The following is a 24,028-nucleotide window of genomic DNA, read 5'->3' as shown; positions in this document are numbered from 1 at the left end:
CCCCAGTTGTCTTTGCAAAGGGGGCCGTTTATGTGGTTCCTTGCTATAGAAATTTTATAGTCTCCTTTGGATCTTCTGATAGTTTTACCATCACATCACTCTCCTTTTCCCAAGTCTGGTGATTGAGTGTGGCCAATTGGTGGACTTTAATTAACATTTGGGCATAGTGCTTCCTACTATTAGGAGTCATGTTTGATCATTTGTTACATGCAAGTCTCAATTTGAGCCAGATGATAAAATTTGGGGCTCTAACATGATATTTATCTATCATTTTATTAGCCCTAAACACTTTAGGTGGAGGTGATACTAGTGCATTTTATTTTTGGCATGGTGGACATTTTGTCAATGGTGCAAAGATTAACCTAGGTGCCCATATTCTGGGCTTGGAAAATTAGTGTATCAATTGTGGCATTAATTGCCTATTTATAGGTAGCACCTCTCACTCCACTCATTTGTTTCTCATTTAATTAGCTCTTCTTGTTCTTGTCTCATTGCCCTAACTCATTCTAGCGCCCACATTGATGCTCCTAGCTACATGTTGAGGTTGACCATTATAGCCTTGCATCATTTATTCTTTTGTCAATTTGTTTCTTAGCTCTCATGTATTTCTCTAAGACTCCTCTTTCTCTACACCCAATGAGTTTTTTGAGTGCACCTATCTAGCACCTTGGGAAACCAAATCTGTAGTTTGTGCGATATGTGTGTGATAGTTAGATCCTACCTTGAGGAGGTGATTGGGTTGGCCACTGACTTTACTAGTTTGAGTAGGAGATGATCTTGACTTGTGTACTTTGTTGAAGAGAGTAGGCTTGGGACCCATCTTTGGTGATAAAGGAGATGGGGTGTTCACTCCTTACACCCTTCATTGAGTAGGAGATTCTTCTAACATTTTATTATAGGATGGGCAAAATGCTAGGAGAGGATGGCCTCTCCATGATTTTTCCTTCACCTACTAGGAGGAGGTCATTAGCTATGGTAGGGTGCTAGGTGTCACAAGGACATGAATTTTTTAACTTAGTAACTATTTGCATAGTTAAGTTGCGATACTTAAGTCGGGCATAAGAAAAGTGCATATGTAAGATTGTGTTGAGTGAGTGTCACAACGATAACATGACATTGAATAGCCCCATGGAAATGACTTTTGGTGTCATGGGATTTGCATATTTGAATGATATAATTCCCTATGCTAAAATTTTTGAAAAGTTTCAACGCTTCTAGGATCAAAAGTTCACAAAATCTATATTCTAAATGATTTAGCTTAAATTAATCCTGCTCTTACACAAGTGGACAACGTTTTCTCGGCATTTCTAGCTTACTTGTCCATTGTATTCTCATCATCCTTATGATAGTTGGAGTCACTAAACCATACTCAGATAAGAAGGTCATGTCCCTAGGAACAAAAGGCCTATCACAATAGTCATCCTTTCTCTAGCATAGTTTAGCATCTCCTCGAACAAACATGTATGCAAGGGTTAATTAATCATATGTGAACCATCTTCAATGTTTTCATCAGCATGAGTTTTTGTGATGGGGATAGAGCCAATTATGCAAGGGTCAATTGATATCCTTATATTTGACGCTTCACGTGCACTCAATCCTAATAGCTGCACCAAAAAAAATTAGAATATGATGGAATATATTAGATTTATATTAAACAACTTATGTGATGGTTGGGATATAAGCTTATCTCACCTTGTCGGTTAGTGGGTGCCCATCGACATACTGGCATGCAAGGTTAGAGCAACTAGTAGATGCCATATATATATATATATATATATATGTATATGGCCAATATTGGTGCAAATCAGCCTCCTCCTGCTCCTCTGCCTCTCTCTCTCTCTCTCTCTCTCTCTCTCTCTCTCTCTCTCTCTCTCTCTCTCTCTCTCTCTCTCTCTCTCTCTCTCTCTCTCTCTCTCTCTCTCTCTACCACATACTATTTTGCTACCAAAATGAGCATTGCTGCAACCCTAGCCATTTATTTTGGCATGACACATCATTAATATTCAATATATGAAAATACCCATTTCAAATGCTAACTTTTGCTACTCTACAAAATTCCCAAGGGGAGTGTTTCATATCCTTATGCTTGTACCCTTTGGAGCAAAAAACCCATGTTAAATTTGATGATGACACAAATCATTGCATGATCTTGTTTCTTAGAGATACATTTGTATGTATGTGTATTTTATATTTTTCCAATTTCTTTTGAGTAAATTCCTTGTGGTGTCCATCATTCTAATATATGTGGGGTTATTACTAAAATATATAAGAGAAATACACTTTCTTGAGATATTAAGTAAGAGTTATATAAGCTTTTATTATAACATGGATAACTCCAAAAACCTTGCCACGTTGGACCTAGGTAGCATATAAATATCCAATCGATTGGATTTGTGAAGCTTACATATAGGTCATACTTATCATAGTATTCTTGCATGTATAAACTAGTCTTAGAAGGCTTACACTATAGTTTTGATATTGTTGCAGGCTTCCAAGGTAGACATATCCTTTGTGTTCATGGTTTGAGCAACAAAGCTAAAAGCCTCTCTATAGACACACACACACACACTCTCTCTCTCTCTCTCTCTCTATATATATATATATATATATATATATATATATATATATAATGCATGTACACACATAATATCTTAAAGAGTGTGAGATTTGACATGGAGAGTGGTGATTGAGGGGGGAACTCTGTACCTTCCCATGAAATACTTAACATTCACCTCGAGGAATGTTTTTTTATTGGTGCTTCTCAAGCACATATTTGTTTCACTTGATTTCATGAAGTTAATTTCATGTTCTTGGGATGATTCATGAGTCTAATTGCATGTTTTGGGGATGATTCATGAATCTAGTCTTTGCTATGATCAATAGCTTGGGGCTAGAATATTCTTTGATACTATGTGGCAAGCTTCCAAATGCTACGTATGGTTTAAAACTATTGAATGTTCTTCTTGGAGCTTTGAGAAACATTTAGACCATCTTGGACATTAGTGAGCTACCACATGCAAGGATTTGTTTTCTTATCCCATGCTTCATACTTGATGTGTCTTCTTTGCATTGTCTTTGAGGCACATCAACTAAGCCCTTTCCAATCAATTTTCATTTGACCCGTTATGAAACCTCCTCCTTAGAGGGTAGTTACCCATGAAAAACGTGAAAAAAAATAGCATAGCTTGAAATACTCAAGACTAGGTAGGTGCCTTTGCGAAGATTGGTTTGTCATCTAGATTATCTATTTGACTGAATGCTTTGGCGTTTAAAGAGGATATATGTGTTATTATGGAAAATCCTAAATTGGTCGAAATCAAATTTTGTAAAACTTGTGGGATTCACAGTAAATTAACTAGGTACCTTTGTAGCTAATTATGTTTTGGTACTCCTTGATGTCAAAGAAAGTGGACTAAAACACATATACTTTGAGAAAGCAACCTATTTTTCTCAGGGTTTTGATCACTATCCCATTTTCCATTACAACACCTTGGTATCTTTAACCTCAATTTGGCATGATCATAGGTGAGATGGACAATGTGTTCTTAAACTCTAACCTAATTTGGGATAATTAGAGTAATTGCAACAAAATAATGCATGTGAGAAAATGCCAAAGTCTAACCTTACCAACCTAACCAAACCTTTTTATAAGTTGACATGTTTCTTCAAAGGCTAGTTATGTTGAAGTTTTCCATAGACAAAAACTTAGTATGTTGATGTTTATATTACGACATTTTCCTTATGAGAAAGAGGATCCTTTTAAGGTGGATATCTTGAAGATGTGAACTCGATGACATGCGTCAAATCCACCAAATATTAAAGAGTATTAGCATGCTCACTCTACATCCTCACACTTGCCTCTTCTAGCTAGGAGCATGTGAGGGCGTGCAATATCACTAGAGTCAAGAAGAACCATCCATTTGAGCCATCGCTAGGCCTCGAGTGAGGTAAGATAATATACACATGTACACAGTCTTGTGCTTTACCGAGTATAACCATGATATCCATGGCACAAAGTAGCATGTCTTTTGCCTCATCCTTCTCTACAAGTTTGATGCTATGCCATACCATTCTCTCTCTTCTCCTTCATATGCATGACCATTGTGTTATTACATTGTGATGAAAGTAAAGAATCCTCCAAAGGATGGAGCAATCCAACATCTTGTTTGAACGGAATTGGTGAGCATACAAACACTTAATCATAGCTCCATGAGGTATGTTAGGAATGACGAATCTCACAAATACAAGGGAACCAATAGGATCATAATGAAATGAAATGAGAATGAAAAATTACTTACACATTACCTTGGTTTAGGAGAAAGTAGCAAATAAAATGTGATTAGCCTACAAAGCCTCAATTGATAATACATGAACTTGTACAAACATAGACACAATCACAAACGATGGGAAGAGCATATGAATGACTAGTAATGACAGTTAAAAGCATTCGATACGAATGAGCATTAGCAAAATGACCACATGCGGTGCTAGCTAGAGATACATGAGACATTGCAAGCCAGGGATATGCGAGATGTTTCCAACCAAAGATCAACCTAGATAATGAAACGCCAACAACATAACAATGCATGCCCAAGAGCAACAATACACGGAATAGCAGTATGTCATAATTGCCAACAAGAAAAAAAAAAGCATCTCAAGAACATCAATGTTGGAACGTCAACAGATTGAAGCATGTGGTGGGCTAACCTTTGGGACGTTAGGCAAGTGGACCTTATGGTAGACTAAGTCAATCAAAGGATGTTAAATGGGTGATGGCTCAACAAAATGTACAAGATGATGCCAATACTATCATGTCGAACACAGAGACCAATCACTGCAAGTTAGAGTAGTGCGACGTAAACCGAGAGAATGTAGAAAAGAGGGCATCATATGTCATACATGCACCCATGCAAAGCAACTATTTCTGTCAAATTGCACGATGACACAGCATGTCAGATAGTGAATGCAAGGATAGTCAAAACACAAGCAAATGTGCAATAGGGCAAAGAGATGTTACCACTGCCATTGCAATGGCAACATTCGATGTCATGACATGTAGTCAAGAGTAGCAATCACCCAACATAACCCAAACACAAGACATACATATGTATGCATAACACAAGGACATTCTCATGTCACACAAGATCAACAAGCATGAAAACATATCAATCAAGAAACCTTAACCTGTGATACCATTTTAGAAGAGCAAAACACATTACGAAATAATGAAAGACATAATATCCATGAAAGAATAATGCACAATATGTAACGAGTAAATAATAGGAATCCACTATGACAAGAGTATAATGGTTGAGCATTGGCTCACACTCCAAAAGCTCCCTCTCTCCACAACAAGAATTTGAAAGTACAAATGTGATAATGAACTGTGGCCTCACTCCCTCCTTTTATAGACAAAAATAAAGGACTTGTCCTACCACACAATAGGTTGGCTAAATACGAAATAAAGAATAAAGAGAGTGCCCATAAATTAGGTTGTGGGTGCTTGTAAGCCTATGATATGACCACTTCCAACACGAAAAAAATCAACAAAGGGCTCCCTCAAGTCTAAGGATCCCTCCACAAATCTAAGAATATGGATGAGAAAGCACAAGGTTTGTGCAAGCATATGCTAAGGAGACCAGTGCACATCACTCTTAATTAAGCAAGGATTGATATGGAGACTATACACAACTTATATGACACCACTTTAGTAGTCTGCGATATGTCTCTCAAGTGGTTAGGGCATTAGGTGGATGGTCCTATACTCGCTCAAACAACAAGATCTAGCAAATTCTAAACACGGTCTATTAGTCTGGGCTATTAGTTCACTCTTCCAATAGCAATAAGCACTCTCCTTCTATGTTTAAGGTATTTCATTCCTTAGACAATCTCAATAATAATTAGCAATTCACTTTGATGAAAGGTCAAGCCAATGACCTAGATTAGTCTAATGGTTAACTACTAAACCACCAATCATGGTTGTTGAGGTTTTTGAAAGTATGGAAAGGCCATGGTTGGTCTAAAATATACAATTTCTATGCCAAACCCTACAATTTTTTATCTAAGGTGGATGAGGAACCCAAATATAGTCAAATGATGTACTATTGGTCTCCCCGACTAGCTCACTAGTGTCCTATAGAACCCAATAGTGCATGCAATTGGATATACGACTCAAACTGATCAAACGTTTTTGTTCTATTTTGTGAGTCAAGTATGCATGACTGGGTGATGCTGCAAGTGATCAAACTAAGTTTGAAATGTAGGACATTTGTAGAGAGAAATTGAAATACAAAGTGTACATAACTCAATCTAATACTTTCCAAACTATATATATAGTACAATTGTAGTAGGAGCTACTCAAGATCTACTGAGAGACCACACTTGCCAAGCAACTAGCTAGTTGCTCGCGTAGATTAACTAGTTTGTTTCAGTACATGCTTTATGATCAGTCTTGCTTCAAAACCACTTAGAATCATACTTTGCAAAAAGTTCTAGTAGATTATCAATATATTTTATTAGAGTCTTTGGTGTAATATAGCTCATCCATGCTTTGTCAACAATACTCTTAACAATTCCCTTACACTTGTAGGCATGAATCCATGGGCATGTAGTTCAAAAAATCAAATCAAGTCTATATACAATCAAATATTTTTTTAAAAAATTCAGCTCCAAATCAATTCACTTTTAATTATCTTTCATGCATACAATGACTCATGTAATATTTCCACACAATAAAAGCTAGTTGGTTAGTTCGAAAGTTAGTTAGTCAATTAATAAGTTAGTAAGATTACTAACTAAAGGCTAACTAAGGTAAAAATTGACTAACATTAATAGCTAATAATTTTCATTCAATTATAAATATATTTAAAAAAATCGAGAGTCATAAATCTGACATTTTTCTCAGATTGATAAGGACCGTAGCCACCCTTCACAAAAAGTACAATGTGAACGGGACTTATGAGCCATATTAATCACTAATATTAATGTGTATAGTTTGAATGGTCCAAAAATATTAGATTCTTGTGGGTGGGGGGGGGGAGGGGGAGATGTCAAGAATCGCGTGGTGGGGGGAGTTGCACAAGATGATGCGCCGAACACACACAGAATGCACAAGGAGAAGCTCACTCAAGAGATAAGAAGAGAGATGGAGGCCAAAACGTTTTCTTGCTGATTTCTTCTTCTGCTTCCACACTCTTTACAATGTACACAAAGTATAGATTAGATACAACATAAAAGGAAAGTGGCCTACTAAGTCAAACAATGCATAACCGACTACACTAGTCAACTGGCGCTATAACTATGCCAGCTGTAAATAGGTGTAATAACCTGAATATAATAAGTAATGAGTTAGTGGCCATGTGAGAGTCATAATGACCACCGACGTGCTAAGTGTAGACGTGTGGACCCATCTAACCAGGCGGTCCATCATCAATGTCCGCATGTGTTGAGCTTGTCATCTCAACACTCCCCCTCAAGCTCAATTGCATCTCTGCAACTCCAAGTAAGCTTCGAAACTTTTGAAGCTTCTCTGTACCCAATGCCTTCATGAAGATGTTAGCTATTTGATCTTGTGTGCTGACATACACCAAGTCAATCTCACCTGCTAGTACCTTCTCTCTCACAAAGTGGTAGTGAACCTCAATATGTTTTGTCCTGGCATGGAACACAGGGTTCCTAGCTAACTGTATACTGCTCATGTTGTCACAATAAATGACAATTGGACCTTCCACCTGCACATCCAAATCAGCCAATAGCTTTTGCAGCCATACTACCTCACATGCTGCAGCAACAGCACCTCTATACTCAGCCTCTGTACTCGACAAAGAAATTGTAGATTGCTTTTTGCTGCTCCATGCAACTGCTACACTACCAAGAGAGAACATGTATCCGCTGGTAGATCTTCTATCAGACATACTACAAGCCCAATCTGCATCTGTGTATCCAAACACCTGTACATCTGTACCTGTCTCATAGAAAAGTCCATAATGTAATGTGGACTTCACATATCTCAATATGCGTCTGACTACATCCAAATGTGGCTTTCTAGGTACTTGCATAAACTGACTCACAAGACCAACAGCGTAGCTCAAGTCTGGCCTTGTAATGGTCATGTAAATCAAACTCCCCACTATCCTCCTGAACATAGTAGGGTCTTCTATCTCATCCCCAACATCAACACTCAACTTTACATTCTGCTCCAACGGGACTGAAAGTGGTTTGCATGCAGTCATACCATACTTGGACAACATATCCAAGCCATACTGTCTTTGGGAAAGTCATATACCATCATCACACATGATCACCTCAATGCCAAGGAAGTACCTCAGCTTACCTAAATCCTTCATCTCAAACTTCTTCTTCAAATAGCCCTTGACTTCAGCAATCCCACTATCACTATCACCTGTAATAATCAAGTCATCCACATAGATGACTATGATGACCAAACCTGCATCTCCATTTCTCACATAAAGTGAGTGATCAGCATCAGAAACATAAAAGACAATATTGACAAGATACTCTCTGATCTTGTCAGACCATGCTCTAGGTGCTTGCTTGAGCCCATAGAATGCCTTCTTCAACCTGCACACATATGTGGGATGCTCTAAATCTTCATAACCTACTTGCTGATCCATATACACTTCTTCTTGCAAATCACCATGCAAGAATGCATTCTTTACATCCATTTGTTGCAACCTCCAACCTTTGGCTGCTGCCAAAGCAATCACACATCTGACAGTTGCCATCCTAGCAACTGGACTGAAGGTTTCATCATAATCTATACCATATGTTTGGGCATAGCCTTTTGCAACCAGCCTAGCTTTGTACCTGCTAATAGAACCATCTGCATTGTGCTTAATCTTATAAACCCACTTACATCCAATAGCTTTCTTTCCCTTCGGCAATGATACTAGATCCCAAGTCTTATTGGCCTCTAATGCAGCCATCTCCTCATCCATTGCTGCATCCCAATGAGCATGACCAACAGCCTCCTCAAAACATGTGGGCTCAACATCCTCAACTAGTTTCACCATATAAGCATAATGGTGAGCTGCATAGCCTTCAAAACCAAATCTTTTAACAGGGTATCTCACCCTGCTAGACCTGCGTACCACTGGATCACTCAATGGAGTCTTTACATTAATGCGTACTCTCTGCACACCTGGAGTCCTCATCACTGAAGGAATGCCAAGCTCATCATCCAAGCTCTCTGAGCCACTGGAGTCTCCATCAAGAACTGCATCAATTGACACTTGTGAAACATCAGGCTTCTTACCTGTAAAACATTCTTCGGGGGTCATACCATGAACTGCAGCTGCGGGAGTTCTGTTCATAATATAAATAGTAGTATGAACAACCTCAGACAAAAAATGCTTAGGCATATTCTTTTTAGCCATCAAGGCGCGTGCAACTTCTGCAATATGCCTGTTTTTCCTTTCTGCAACCCCATTTTGCTGTGGGGTATACCTGCATGTGAATTGTCTCTTTATCCCATGAGACCTCAGAAAATCACTGAACTCATTTGAGAGGTACTCTCCCCCTCCATCTGACCTCAAGCACTTTACTTTCAAGCCTGTTTCTCTTTCAACTGCAGCCTTGAAAGTTCTAAAGTGCTCAAAAGCTTCAATCTTTTCCTTCATAAAATATACCCACAGCTTTCTAGAACAATCATCAATGAATGTGACAAAGTATGAACTACCTCCAAGAGATACATTTTGTGTAGGCTCCCAAATGTCTGTATGCACAACATCAAGGATATTTCTGCTTACATCTCTGTCATGTGAAAAGGGTTGTCTTGCCTGCTTACCAAACTGACATGCTTCACATACCTTCTGAAATTTTACAACTCTAAATGTAGGCAAACCTGTAATCAACCCTTTGGATTGCATTAATTTCAGCCTCTGTACATTTGCATATCCAATGCGTTTGTGCCAAATTTCAATGTCTGCAACAACACCTTTTCCTTTGGCATACATAGCAGCATTCATAGTAGGAATTCCAGCATCCAGAGTAAACATACGTCCAACTCTACTTCCCTTTGCTACCAACTTGCACTTATCATTGAAGTCTTCTACAAAGCAGCCCTTTGCATTAAAATTGACTTGTAGCCCTTGCTCTACCATTTGACCGACTGACTTGTAGCCCTTGCTCTACCATTTGACTGACTGACTTGTAGCCCTTGCTCTACCATTTGACCGACTGACACCAAGTTCTTTGTAATAGATGGCACATCTAATACATCTGAAAGACTCTTTGTCTTACCATCATGCAAGGACAAGGGAACTTTTTCAATGTGTGAAATTGGGTGGCATGAATCATCACCCGTCTGCACGTAACCTACATTTTGCAAATCCTGCATCTCTTCAAACCATTCTGCATGGCTAGTCATATGATTGGATGCACCTGAATCAACATACCAAACATCTTCATGTGTTCCCTTTCCTGTAACAGCATTCAGCATATGCTGCATAACACACAAACGTTCATTTTTGTCTTCATTCTATCGTGAAGACGATGCATAGTTTCCTTGCTGCAACTTACCACTCCAAATATCATCTTTCTTAGCATAACATTGGGCTGCAATATGACCTGTTTTGCCACAATAGTGACACACAATACCAGAATTGTTAGAGCCTCTATTTTGCCATCCACCTCTTCCTCTAAAGCTCCCCCTGCCTCTAAAGTTACCATGATCTCCTAAAACCTGCATATCGCCAAATTGCTGATTCAATCTGTTTTGTTGGTTGTCACTACCACGTCCTGTACCTCGGCCTCTTGAAGAGAACCTGCCACATCCCCTTCCTAAACTGGAGTAGAAAGCCTGGACGTGTTCACCACTTCTTTCAGATGTCTCACTCTACATGTTGATCTCTTCAGTGATCATAAGGGATACCAACTCATCGAAATATTGAAATGGCTTTCTAACATATACAGAAGTTACAAAAGACTTCCAAGCCTTTTCATTGTTAAGTCCACCCAAGGTAGACGACACCAAATCATCATCATCAGGCATTGCATCAATCGTTGCCAATGCATTTGCAATGCTTCTTACCTTCAGTGCATACTCATTGATAGACATCTTCCCTTTCTTCAATGTATTCAACTCTTGCTTGAGTTGAATCTTTCATGCCTTTGTATTTACAGAAAACATACTTTCAAGTATGCTCCAAGCTGCATATGAATTCTCTGCATTTCTAATGTGTCCCAGCATATCATTGTCAATTACTGCAGACAACCAATACATTACCTTCTTGTATTTTGCATTCCATTCCTTCCGTGCCTTTGTCTCTTCTGCAGTTGGAGGATCACTCACCTCCAGCTCCTTTTCTTCACCTGAAACAAACTCGTAGAGGCCTTTTCCAATAAGGAAATTCGTGACACGGAACTTCCATGAAGGGTAGTTGTTCTTGTCGAGCTTCTCAATGATGGTCTTCCACTGTTCTTTGCCATTATCACAAAACTAATACCAAACAGCAAGCAAATCTTCTGCAACTCTCGACCTGTAGTGCACAGCAATACACCAGACAGCCTGTAGGCAGCACTTCGAATAGAGAAAATAAGAAGGAGTGAACTAAGAGCTTTCTAAGCAAGTGTCTTGGGGTTTTACCCCCCTTTTGGAGCCAATGCAACCATCAGATTTATGATATGAGCATCAAATCGCTAAGTCTTCTAAGAGCCCCTCCACTCTTGTTCTCAGACTTATCCCCTCCTCTCTAATTCATTATAAATATGAGGCATGGGGAGGCACAAGGGAGCATAAGGAGACCCCAAAAGGTTGCAAGAGAGAGGGAGAGAGAGAGTATACCCCTCCAAGATATTGTGAGAGAGATCTTGAGAGAGAGAGAGAGAGAGAGAGAGAGAGAGAGAGAGAGAGAGAGAGAGAAGAGTTACCCCAAGAGGCTGCACAATTCCCCTCTATCTTGATCCTCGATTTAACCATATTCTCTTATGCTCTCCCATCTCGAATCTATTCCGCCTTCTTAATCTCTTGATTCTACTTGCGGATGATGGCCTCCAAGCGAAGAATTCGCGTGCACATGACAATCCTACAACCAACAACAGAACTTCGGGTGAAGGCATCACTGTCAATCCAATTGCGGTACCGATCGTAAGTAATGTATTTTCAAATTGATAGATGCTTGTTTTAATGCTCACAAGAGATACATTAGGCTCCGTACCTTATGGTGCTAGAATAGGTCATTGAAAAGGATAAATCACATCTCAAATATTCAAAGATGAAGTTTGTGAAGTACTTGTATCAAAGGGAGTTAAATTGCACCTAGTTACTATGTGATGAATCCATGCATAGCACAAGCAACATATGGGACACTAAAGTATTGAGCATCGATGAGTCTTTGATTAATCTTTACCGAGGATAATATTGTTTAAAGTTCGCAAATGCATATACACGGTACATACATGGGAGAGATCATCATAACTCTAGCTATGGTTGAACCTAGACAACATGAAAATTTTAGATATTTTTTGAAGTTTTGAGTCAATCTTGGTGCCTTTTAGCTTCAAGAAGTGAAAGGAAAGCATCTTCAACCAACATTGAGCATACATTGAAGCTTTAAAGCAAGATTGGAAGCATTTTTCCCATTTCAATTGGGGCAAAATAGGGCAGCCATCAATCTTTATGAATTTTTACTTTCTTGAGGCTTCAATCCATGGGGCTTTTGTTGTCTACAACCTTGGGAAGGTTAGATTGAAGCTATTCTACCAAGGATTGGAAGCTTTTTCCCCATCTCAATTGGGGCAAATTAGGGCTGCCATCAATCTTTATCAATTTTTACTTTAAAGCAAGATTGGAAGCATTTTCCCCATCTCAATTGGGGAAAAATAGGGCAGCCATCAATCTTTATCAATTTTTACTTTCTTGAGGCTTCAATCCATGGGGCTTTTGCTGTCTACAACCCTGGGAAGGTTAGATTGAAGCTATTCTACCAAGGATTGGCTTACATTGAAGCATTCCATCAAGATTGAAAGAGTTTTCAGCCTCTTGAACATGGTAATGTCTGAAAATTCCTGAAATTCTTGATTCTATCAAGAATTTGGATTCTTCAAGTATCAAAGAATATTCTCCAACAAATCATTGTGGACTTCTACTCAAGCATTGGATTCTCTTGATGCATTGGAGCAATCCTTATGATTGGGAACCGAAGTTACATGGAAGCAATCATCATGGGACAAATTCTTCTTGAAGTTGGGTTTATGCTCTTCAATATTGATCCATTGATCATGGATTGTGTTGAGTATTTATTGCTTGTGGTTCATCTACTACTCTTCATCAACATTAAGAGGTAATTCTATTGCTTTCAGTTAAATCTCTCTTTTCATCCAATTGTTGAAGCAGTCCTACTGTTGATAAAGAGAGAATCATGTAGAATTCAACCTAGCACTGATTGTAATTGCTTTATGAATTCTTTTTCTTTCCCATTCATAAATTGATACCAAATTGATTGCATAAATGCTATTCACTACATACCAAACTTGGAATTTGATTGGATTATTGAAATTGATGCTATAGGACTAAAATAATGATAAAAATAGGAAGTGGGATATTTGTAAAAGTAACGAGTCACTACAAAAAGGTAATGCCCTATCCCTAACCCTTTCAATTAAGTCATTTCCTAATACCCACTTGCATTCATGAAATCCAAAGGCTTTTTCAGTCAACGCATAGCATCCTTGTTTGATTAGCCATTAGAATGTACTTGACATGTTAATTCTCGTGAGGAAAAGAAGATGCCAGGTGAGTTAGGAAGACAATAGTGAGGTGACCCTCCTTCCCTGATTATGACTTTGAAGGGGTGCACAACCTAGATTGAGGAGGAACTTTGCACACCCCTCAAGTCTCGGAGCCTATGCAATTTTCAAGTTTAGGTGTAGGTACATGCACATTTTCAGAGTTTGATAGTAGCATAATAGTGATCAGTCCTATTCAAGGAGCTACAGATGGTTGAAATTCCATTGGTATAATATTGGAAGAGGTGCACGACATCTCTTATTCCCTAGATACCTACAGGTGGTCACAATTTCACAAGTTTATATAGCAAGTACCTACCATTCTACAAGTCATTCTTGAGCCTTACAGGTGTCCCATAACCCCGTTTAGATTACTATAGAGGTTTACAAGGGTTATTCTCACTCAAGAAACTCACATAGGATCAAACAGGGCACTTACAGGTTGTGGACAGGGTGCAGGAAACTTCTGTTCAACATTGAAGATCCTATTACAAAAAATTATATATTGATTCATATTGAGAACTTGATAGCTTCATTGCTAGAGGGCATTGTAAGCTTTGATTTGAATAAAAAAATTTGTCGATTTGATATCGGGAGCTCAAGCTATTTTGCTGATCTATTGACAGTAGGTACAATGAGATAGCACCCAGACAACATGCAGGGTGACATTCTTTATCATTGTTTCACCTAAAGTCTTCAAACCAAGTTGAAATATTTTCAAATCTAGTATATTTCCATATAATAAGCTTTCGATTGAGTTATTAAACATTGTGATTGGAGATATATTCAGAGAGAAATAAGGGATTTATTGACAAACTTCCTACTACTACAACATTGTTTTCTAATGGCCAGGAATAATAAGAAAGGCCCTATTATAGAAGCATTGAATGAGGGTGTCAGAAACTTCCAACAATATTAAAATTACACAAATGAATCCAATAAGTTTGAGCAAATAGATAAAGGCTTAAGCATTGGAGTTGCTTATATGTAAGCACACACCAAAAAATGGAGGACACACATGAAGTACATGCAATGAATGATTACTTATTAGTATCTAAAGAGTTGGGACATATGAATGAAGGTGCTTCCAAGGATTTGAAGACATTGAATGAAGGCTTAATACATATGAATCAAGATTTATTGCAAGGGATGGCACGAGCAAATAAGGATATCACCGATTTGCTCTGCAACAGCAAAGCAACAAATCTTTATTTCAAAAACTCATTTTACCCATAAAACTATTGAAGGTCCACATGCAACCCCTCTTGTTGATAATTTATCCCATCCAAACAAAGAAATTTCTTAGCCAACTATGCATACTTTTGAAAGAGGAGAACCATCAAGAGTGAGGGGTAATCATCGCCCTTCACAAATCCATGGCCTTCATACCACAAGGCCTCAATTCAGTAGCCCAAAAGATAGTCTTAGACATGAAGGGGAACAAGATAACAATCAATGGAATGATGATTATCATGGATGTGACCTCTTGTACAAGTCTTTTTAGCATCAAACCTCTAATGTGAAAAAAGGAAATGTAGTTGACAATCAAGTTCATGAAGGTGGAAGAAATGATGGGAGAAGATCAACCCATGATCTCTCAAATAAAGAGCATGTTTCAAATGGTCAACCCTCATCTCATGGTTTTGGGGCACCTACTTTTATGCAACACTCTTGGAACAAAGATTCATGGAAGTAATATTCTTATGGACAACCATCTTATAATGAAAAGGAGTATAAGGAAAATGTCAATATCACTAATTTCAAAGGGGATAATGCTTCACCTTCGAAATGGGAGGAATGGATTAACAAGCTTGAATTGTACTTCATCCTTTATCCTCAAAGTGAAGAAGATAAGATTTATTTTGTGGCTCTTCATCTTGAAGGTTACGCCCATACTTGGTGGCATTACATGCACAAGATCAAGCAAGATTTTCTCACTTGGGAGGAGTTCAAGAAAGCAATGATTGATTTTTTCTTTTCCCTTTGGAAAAAGAAAGGCTTCAAAGAAGATGGTATGCATGTGCTCAAAGAGGAATGTTTGTTAGAGACTACTCCAACACCTACTTAAATCTCTCCATGTATGTTGAAAGCATTTTAGATTTTTCTAAGCTGAATAAATATACTTTTGGTCTTGACCCCACCCTATCATCAGAGATGGGAGCCCAATAACCAAAAACTTTACATGAGGCCATACAATCGACTGAAAGATATTCTTTGAAGTACAAGAGAGATGTAGAAAATTTCCAGCAAAGGAGTTTGGGCAATAATTTTTCCAAGTGACCTACAAAATGGACAAGTTTTCAGCCAATCAAGAGACTTTAAATCAAGAAAACGGGGTTATAACAATCATAATAGTTATATCAGTAAAGTGTCAAAATTTCCCTACTATTTATGCCTTTAAACATGGTGGAATTTATGCACAGAAATAGGGAATTTTTTTTAGAAATGTGGCCAAGACAAGAAGAAAATTTTCAAGAGTTGAAAGTACTCCTAAATTATCACAAAACAGTTCTAACAACAACTTACTTCCTTAAGACAAGCTTAGGAAAATGCATCCCAAAGGGTTATGTTTCAAATGGGGGAGAAGTGGTCACAAGGCCATAAGCTGAAGTGCAAAGCCAAGCATTCTAAAATCAATATGGTAATCACTCAAGATGTGGAATTTGAAGATGAAGAGGAACAAGAGGGAAATTTACTACATGTTGATGCTTATCCAATGGTTGAAGAACTTCATAAAGAAGAGGATGCCACTAATGTAGGATTCTATGATCCCATGAATGGGTTTCCATTTGATCCAAGTGACGCTCATGATTCTCATTCTTCCTTCTGTGCTATTTCACATGATGCATGGATGGGATGTAAAGGGGAAAGTACACTTAGACTCAAAGGTATCATTAATGGCAAGGTTGCTGACATTTTAGTAGATAAGGGTAGCACTTATAGCTTCATTAATACCAAATCTTTGAATGGACTCAAGTTGCTACCCATTGACATGGAATCATCCTTATAGTAGATACAAGTTTCCAATGGTGCATATGAGTCTAGTAAAGAAGTGTGTCCATGTACTTTAATTGAACTATCGTCCTCTTGCACAATACAAGTGGATCTGATCACTTTGGATATGGGGCCTATTGACATTATTATCAGTTATAATTAGCTAAAAACCCTTGAAAATTTTACTTTAGACTTGGAACAAATGAAAATAGAATTTAATTGACAAGGAAGCACATAGAATTGAAAGGCATAGACTACAAACATATAGAACGAAATTATGGAAGGAAATCAATGCCAAGTCATACATCTTCACTCTTTTGCTTGCGAAAGTGGATGAAGAGCAGCCACCAAATTAGCCATCTTCTTCTACAAAGAAAAGGGATCCAAGATTGGAAGAGCTATTGGATAAATACAAGGATTTATTTCAACCACCATCATCTTTGCCTCCAAAACGAGAGGTTGACTATCCTATCGACTTGTTGCCCAACAGAAAGCCCATCAACAAACCTCCCTATTGCTTGTCCAAGTTTGAGAGCAAAGAGGTGGAGTGACAAGTCAAAGAATTGTTGCAAATGGGTTTAATTTAGCCAAGTCAATTACTGATTGCCTCTCCCATGCTCTTAGTCAAGAAGAAGGCTGGATCATTTTGTATGTGCATTGATTATAGGGATTTGAACAAGTCAATGATAGGTATCCTATTCTCCGAATTGATGATCTTTTGGATGAAGTTAAATGAGCAAAGTTCTTTACCAAAATAGATCTTTGTTAAGGTTATCATCAAATTCAAATGAAGGAAAGAGATGACATCATGGTTTGTTCAAAACATTTGATAATATCCATAAAAGATTTTATTGGAAGGGTATTTGGAGAGATGTTAAAGACTATGTCATGATTTGTCTTCCATGTGACAACAAAATAAGGATTCCACACTTCTACCGTATGGTTTGCTTCACCCACTACCTATTCCTCATGGGAAGTGGATTGATATTAGCATGAATTTTATAGCAGTATTGCCTACAACAAAACAAGAGTGGAATAGCATTTATGTGGTGGTGGACCAATTGACTAAATCAACCCACTTCATTCCAACCAAGGCTCAATTTATAGCAAAGCAAGTGGGTGATCAGTTTATGGAATGTGTCTTTAAGCTTCATGGAATGCCAATAAAGATTGTGTCCGATCATGACACTAAATTTATGGGCAGCTTTTGGAGGAGTTTGTTCTCTTCTATGGGGACTATTTTGACTCCTAGTATGGCTTATTATCCAAAAACGGACGGGCAAATCAGAAGGTTCAACAAATGGTTAACGGTTTACTTGTGTCATTTTTTCCATGATACACAACGCATGGGACCATTGGCTTCATCTTGCGGAATTTCGTTATAATAATGCTCATCACATGAGTATTGGAATGTCTCCTTTTGAAGCATTATATGGGTATAAGGTTCAAGTGCCTTCTGCATGCTCATCACATGAGCATTGGAATGTCTCCTTTTGAAGCATTATATGGGTATAAGGTTCAAGTGCCTTCTACATTGTTTCATGATGGTGTGAATCCTAATCCTCGTGAAGAGTTAGAGAAGATGAAGGCTCTTATAAAGCAATGAAAGAATAACATTGGAAAAGCTCAAAAGGCAATGAAGACCTATGTGGATGAGAAAAGAAGACATGCGGAGTTTGACAAAGGTGAATGGGTTTTCTTGAAGGTTCCAAAATCCCGTTATGCTTCTCTTAAAGGAGGACATAATAAACTTGCTCATAGGTATTATGGTCCATACTAAATAATTAAGCGAGTTGGATATCTTGCCTATCAACTTGATTTACCTTCAACTACACGTATCCACAATGTCTTTCATGTATCTCAGCTCAAGAAGTATGTTGGCCCTGAAATCCAAGTTCTTGAAGAACTACCTCCCCTTGATGAAGATGGTTTGATAACTTATGAACCTAAAAAGATTATTGGTAAGCAAAAGAAGGCTCTAAGGAACCAAGTTCTTTTGGAGTATCTTATAAAGTGGAAGGGTTTGCCTATGGAAGAGTCTTCTTGGCAACATGCTTTGTATTTGGAACAATTTCCATGGCTTCTTCAAGAGGATAGTTCACTCACTGAAAAATAACCAGCTTGTTGTAATAATTTTATATATTGAAATTAATTGTTTTATCTTCATCAAAATTCACTTTTGATGGCATGGCTAGATACTACATATTGTCCTCTACATTTCTATAGCTTGCACATGGAAATTGGACACTTCTACTTTAAGATATGGCCAAATTTGTATTGCAGACTGTTTTGGACAATCTACAATAGTATGTTCCACTTACATGGTCCTTTTTCATCAACTTATTTGGTCTTCTTCAGCATCGAGTTTTATTTCAATATGATTTCATCTATTTCAAGCTATCCTTGTACTCATCCTTGTATCTTGTCCCAAATTCAGCTTTGAGGACATAGCTTGGGGTGCATACCATGTTGTAGCCTCTCACCAATTGATTCTCAGCCATTAATGGTAATATCATTTCAGCCTAACCACCTTGGCTATGGTTTCTTGGCAAATTAGACTATTTCTTTGTATTTCTAGTTTAATTGTTTCATGTGGAAATTAGCTTCTTTACACTCTCCTTTCGAGCTCGACTTATGGAAACTACTACAAAGAAAATAGATGAGCAAAGAATATATTGCATTATAGTCTAGAAGCCATCAATGAGTTCTATGCTCTATCAATCGTGTTGTCACTTTTCTTTGTAGCTCCATTCTTCTTGATGCATATCCCTCACACACAAGAAATCGACATCCTCTGCATGTTCCTTCAAGTCAAAACAAGTCCACTCACTCATTCACTCACTCACTCTCCCTCGGTCTTTTTTTCTCTTTATTTTATCTCGTTGTTAGCACCTCGGTCCCTTCCCTTCTCTCACTCTTAACACTTACAAAAGCAATAAAAGGATGCAAGAAAGACAAGCGAGCCTTTAAATGAAAGAGATAATGGATCATTCAATCAATCCAAGAGGCAATGGCATATGTTTCTCTGAATGGATAGCTCATAGTAAAGCACATAGAAGATGGAATGTAGAGAAGCATAAGCCATGTTGAGTTTGCAACCATTAGAATGATTTCAATTCAATTTTTTCCATCTTAAATATGATTTAAATATTTTATAGTTGGGTAGCCTCTCTCTCTTGATACCTTGCCAAGTCATTCTATCAATTGCAACCTTGGGTTTTTGGCCAATTGGCATGTCACTTACAGTAGCTTATATATGCATAGTATATTCATGTGTGTACAATATTAAAATACAATTCGAATGGAAGTAAGCATGTGCTCAAGAATGATTTTCTAATAAATATCCAAGTTTCCTAGGTATTGAATTACATTTCATGATTTGTCTTGGGATGCTTTACGTCTTCATGCCATTTTTGGCTTTCTTGCCTTTTGAGATGCACTTTTACTCTTCGATTTACTTTTTACCACTTTGACATGGTCAATGTACTTTCAGGCAACCACTTTTGATTTTTGCTAATTTTTTAACTTTAACTTTTACATGCCCATCATCTATCAATTCTTACTTTTTTGTTGCATATCTCCCATTACTTCTTAATTTTTCCATTGTAGTTATCCTTGTGAAAAAAAACTAACAATTGATAGAAAACACAAACATGCAATCCCTCCTTATATGATGTGAGCACTTGTTGTAGCAACTTGACCAAGAGCTGAAGGTAGTTACATATAAAACAAGTAGTTATATGAAGGTGGGATTGGAGAAGTTGGTGAAGTTCATGAGGAATGTGTTAAAGGAGAGTCAAAGGTCCCATGGTTAGAACATATACAATTTATCATCTGTTAAAGGAGAGTCAAAGGTCCCATTGTTAGAACATATACTATTGTAGCATTGATGGTGAGGATTCTAGGAAAGTTATTTTGACCATGGAATTGTGAATTATAGATTCTATGTTGCTTGGGATAAGGTCAGTTACATACACTAGCCTTTCACAAAACTGTGAGTAGAAAAATGCTAATCTTGTACTGTCATTTGACTCCACGATAACATACCTCCATTGTAGTTGGAGCTTTCAGACTTCACAAGGCTTCAATGGCACAAATAGTCATTTATAAGCTTTCCTTCCTAAAGTTGGCAAGTTGCATGTAGTACATTTGTGCTTGTTTCTCTTTCCATCTCTTGGCAATACTCTCCCTAATTTGATTAATGTTTATACTATGCTCAAGATAGAAACTTCTAGAACCTTGCTTCTTATGAGATCTTAAAATTAAAAGCTATAACCAAATCAGGCCTTTTTTCTTGATATTTTCTTACTAGCTCTTCAAGATCCTCTCACCATTTTGCATGCCCTTGAAAATCAAGAGGATGGTTACACATCTTCTGAGTGGGGGCCCACAATGCATGGATCATCCTTCTGTAGCTCTCCCTTACTTTAGGTGCCATCTCCATTACCTATTGTGATCCTTGAGGCACATCAAGTATGCCCTCCCCTATCTTATTGAGTTTTAGTGGCTTGATGTGATTCGCAATGGAAGATATAATTTAAGTAGGCCCTACAGAAGTAGACTATTCTAGCCTAGAGAACTTTGGTTCATTAAGTTATAAAACTTCCAACTTCTGATCTCCATAGCCTATGCCCCTCAGATGGTGTATGAGAGCTTCTCTCGTTGGAGCTAAGATTAGAAGATCAAGTTCTTGGTCCAAATTTAGATTTCTCAATCTTGTGATAGCCAAGCTCAATTGTGTCTTTAAATCAATTACATCCTTGGTACTAGAGATGACAAATTTTTTATTGAATGATAGTTCTATAGAGCCCCTATTGTTGAGTGATCGCATATTTTTAATTGTTAACATGTGCCTTAGGTTGAGTGTCTTTGTGTAACTTGGTTTCTAATTTGATGGTCTTTTTTTTTTGTCTTTTTTTGTTAGATTGATAGCTGCAATCAAACTTGTCTCAATCATGTGTTGCAACCTTGTGGAGGTTGCCTTTAGCCATGCCTGGGCTTGTTAATTATCATGGAGTTCTCTAGTGTCTAGAGTTGTCTTGGCTTTCTCCTACACTAATTGGACAATAAGGTTTGTGACCTTGATCTATATCTTCCATATCTTGGCTCTAAGATTCTAAGGCTAGTTCGTACTCTTTTAGTTGTGCTTGGAGATTCTATATTTTTTTATTAGTCAAAACTATGAATTTCATGTAAGTCTCCTAAGCATCATCTAATTGCACATGGAGCTCCATCTTTCCTTGATGTACTTTTGCCTTATGTTGATGTAGTTCTTCACACAAAATTTCCAAGGTGGTTAGATTGACTTGCTACACTTAGTATCAAATTACACTCTTGTGAGCTTGACTCTATGCTCCTGTGGTAGGCATGCGGTAGACTCCACACGATGTAACTTATCTCCTTATGAAGTAGTTGTGACTTTCTTTGTGGTTTTTACCTTCTCCAAATCGATGATTCTACTATTGCAAATTTTTTCATTACTATAACTAATTTACTGGAGGGCTCCTTGCTTAGCACTCTGTGAGTTTAGCTCTTTTCTCCCTCCTGATTGCTTTGCTATTTGCTAAAAGGTTGGCTAGAGGACTCCTTCATCAGCACTCTTTGAGTTTGGCTCTTTTCTTTTTCCTTTCCCTGGTTTGTTTCCTAGACTCCTTTAATTGTGATTGTTCTTTGAGAGCAGATTTTTAGAGCCCCTTTTGAAGCAGAAAAGTGGCTCGGAAGCCATAAAAGACCAAATTTTCATGCAAAATGAAACGATTGTGGATCGATGAGTTGGAGTTTTCCTAGATGGAGTTTGATGCCAAGAACCCAATGCAAGTCTCGGTTCATCGATCGGAGTCCGTTTGGCCCCCCATTTAATCCTCGAAAAGTTTGGCGTTATAAAGCAGCTATGTGATCCAAGAGCCGAAAAGTGCATGACGGAGGCTAGGTTTATAGATTTCAACACCACAAAGCTAGCCATCCAATCCTTTGCAAATCGGAGTTTGTTATCAAACCTCCGTTTGAGGAAAATCCACTTATGCCAAGCGTGAACATGAGGAAATTTGAACAAGTTATTATGTTTAAAGCTTAGTAAGCTTAACTAGTGAGAGAATTGAAAATTAATGAATTATGAAATGTGGGGGGGGGGGGGGGTTTGCCGTTTTTTTCGACACCTCCCAATTCGCAATTGTTTATCATTTTCATGTTGGAGATCATAGGAATGCTATGAGCCATGAGATCTTCAATTTCTTCACCCTTCAACGTGACAAACTGATCAAAAAATGATGCACTGAATGAAGAATTCTTATTTTAGTCCTTCTCTCTACTCTATCCTCTCTCCTCTTGTTGTGTGTTTCTATGGATTAATGTACGAGAGAAAGGAGTGGGCTGAGATTAAAGATTTTGATCATGTGATGATGCAGGAGCATAAAGGAGCATAGATCAAGATTGGAAGGATTGTCATCGACTGTTGGGAAGCGTCAGTAAGCGCCCAATTACGAAATACGTATATGCATGTATTCTACATATAGGCCCTTCAGGGCTAACCTGCTATTTTTTTAGGCATTTGAGGCCATTTCAGGCCCTGTTTTAGAGCTGCAACGTTGTGGATAGTAGTTTCAAGGTATCCTGTGATTTCAGTTGTATCGACAGAAAGTGAATGCACAAGTTGCAGATTTTGAATATGTAATTTTTAAGGTGTTTTCCATGAAGAAAACATAAGTTTTATCTATAAATAGATTGCAGATTACATGTACTGTCGAGCAATCAGTAAAAAAGGTTGCTTGGTGTATTGTTGTACACTTGTTGTGAAAGGTTGCAAAAGACTTGTTTGCTATTTTGTATCATTTTTTCGATAATGGTATAGAATAGTGGAAATACACTATTCTTTGCCATTGGAAAGGGCTTTTATGAGTTGGTTTCAAGTGAAGAAAAGGAGCCAAAGTTGAATATCCCTACAACTCCAAATGAATTAAAGGTGTGGAAATAATGGAATGCAAAAGACAAAAAGATGATGTATTGGCTATTTGCAGTCATTGATAATACTATGCTGGGACATATTAGGAATACAAAAAATTCACATGCAACTTGGAAAATTTTTGAGAACATATTTTCAATAAATACAAAGGCAGGAAAGATTCAACTCAAGCAAGAGTTGAAAACATTGAAGAAAGAGAAAATGTTTGTCAATGAATATGTTTTGAAGGTGAGGAGCATTGCAGATGATTTAGCAACGATTAATGCAATGTTTGATGATGATGATTAGATTTCATCTACTTTGAGTGGCCTTAATAATAAGAAGGCTTGA

This window comes from Lygodium microphyllum, chromosome 13 (genome assembly GCF_053477565.2).
Source record: "Lygodium microphyllum isolate KBCC chromosome 13, Lygodium_microphyllum_v1.1.10, whole genome shotgun sequence".
Classification (NCBI taxonomy): Eukaryota; Viridiplantae; Streptophyta; class Polypodiopsida; order Schizaeales; family Lygodiaceae; genus Lygodium; species Lygodium microphyllum.
The sequence above is the reverse complement of the archived record's forward strand: the minus strand, read 5'-3'. Positions refer to the sequence as shown.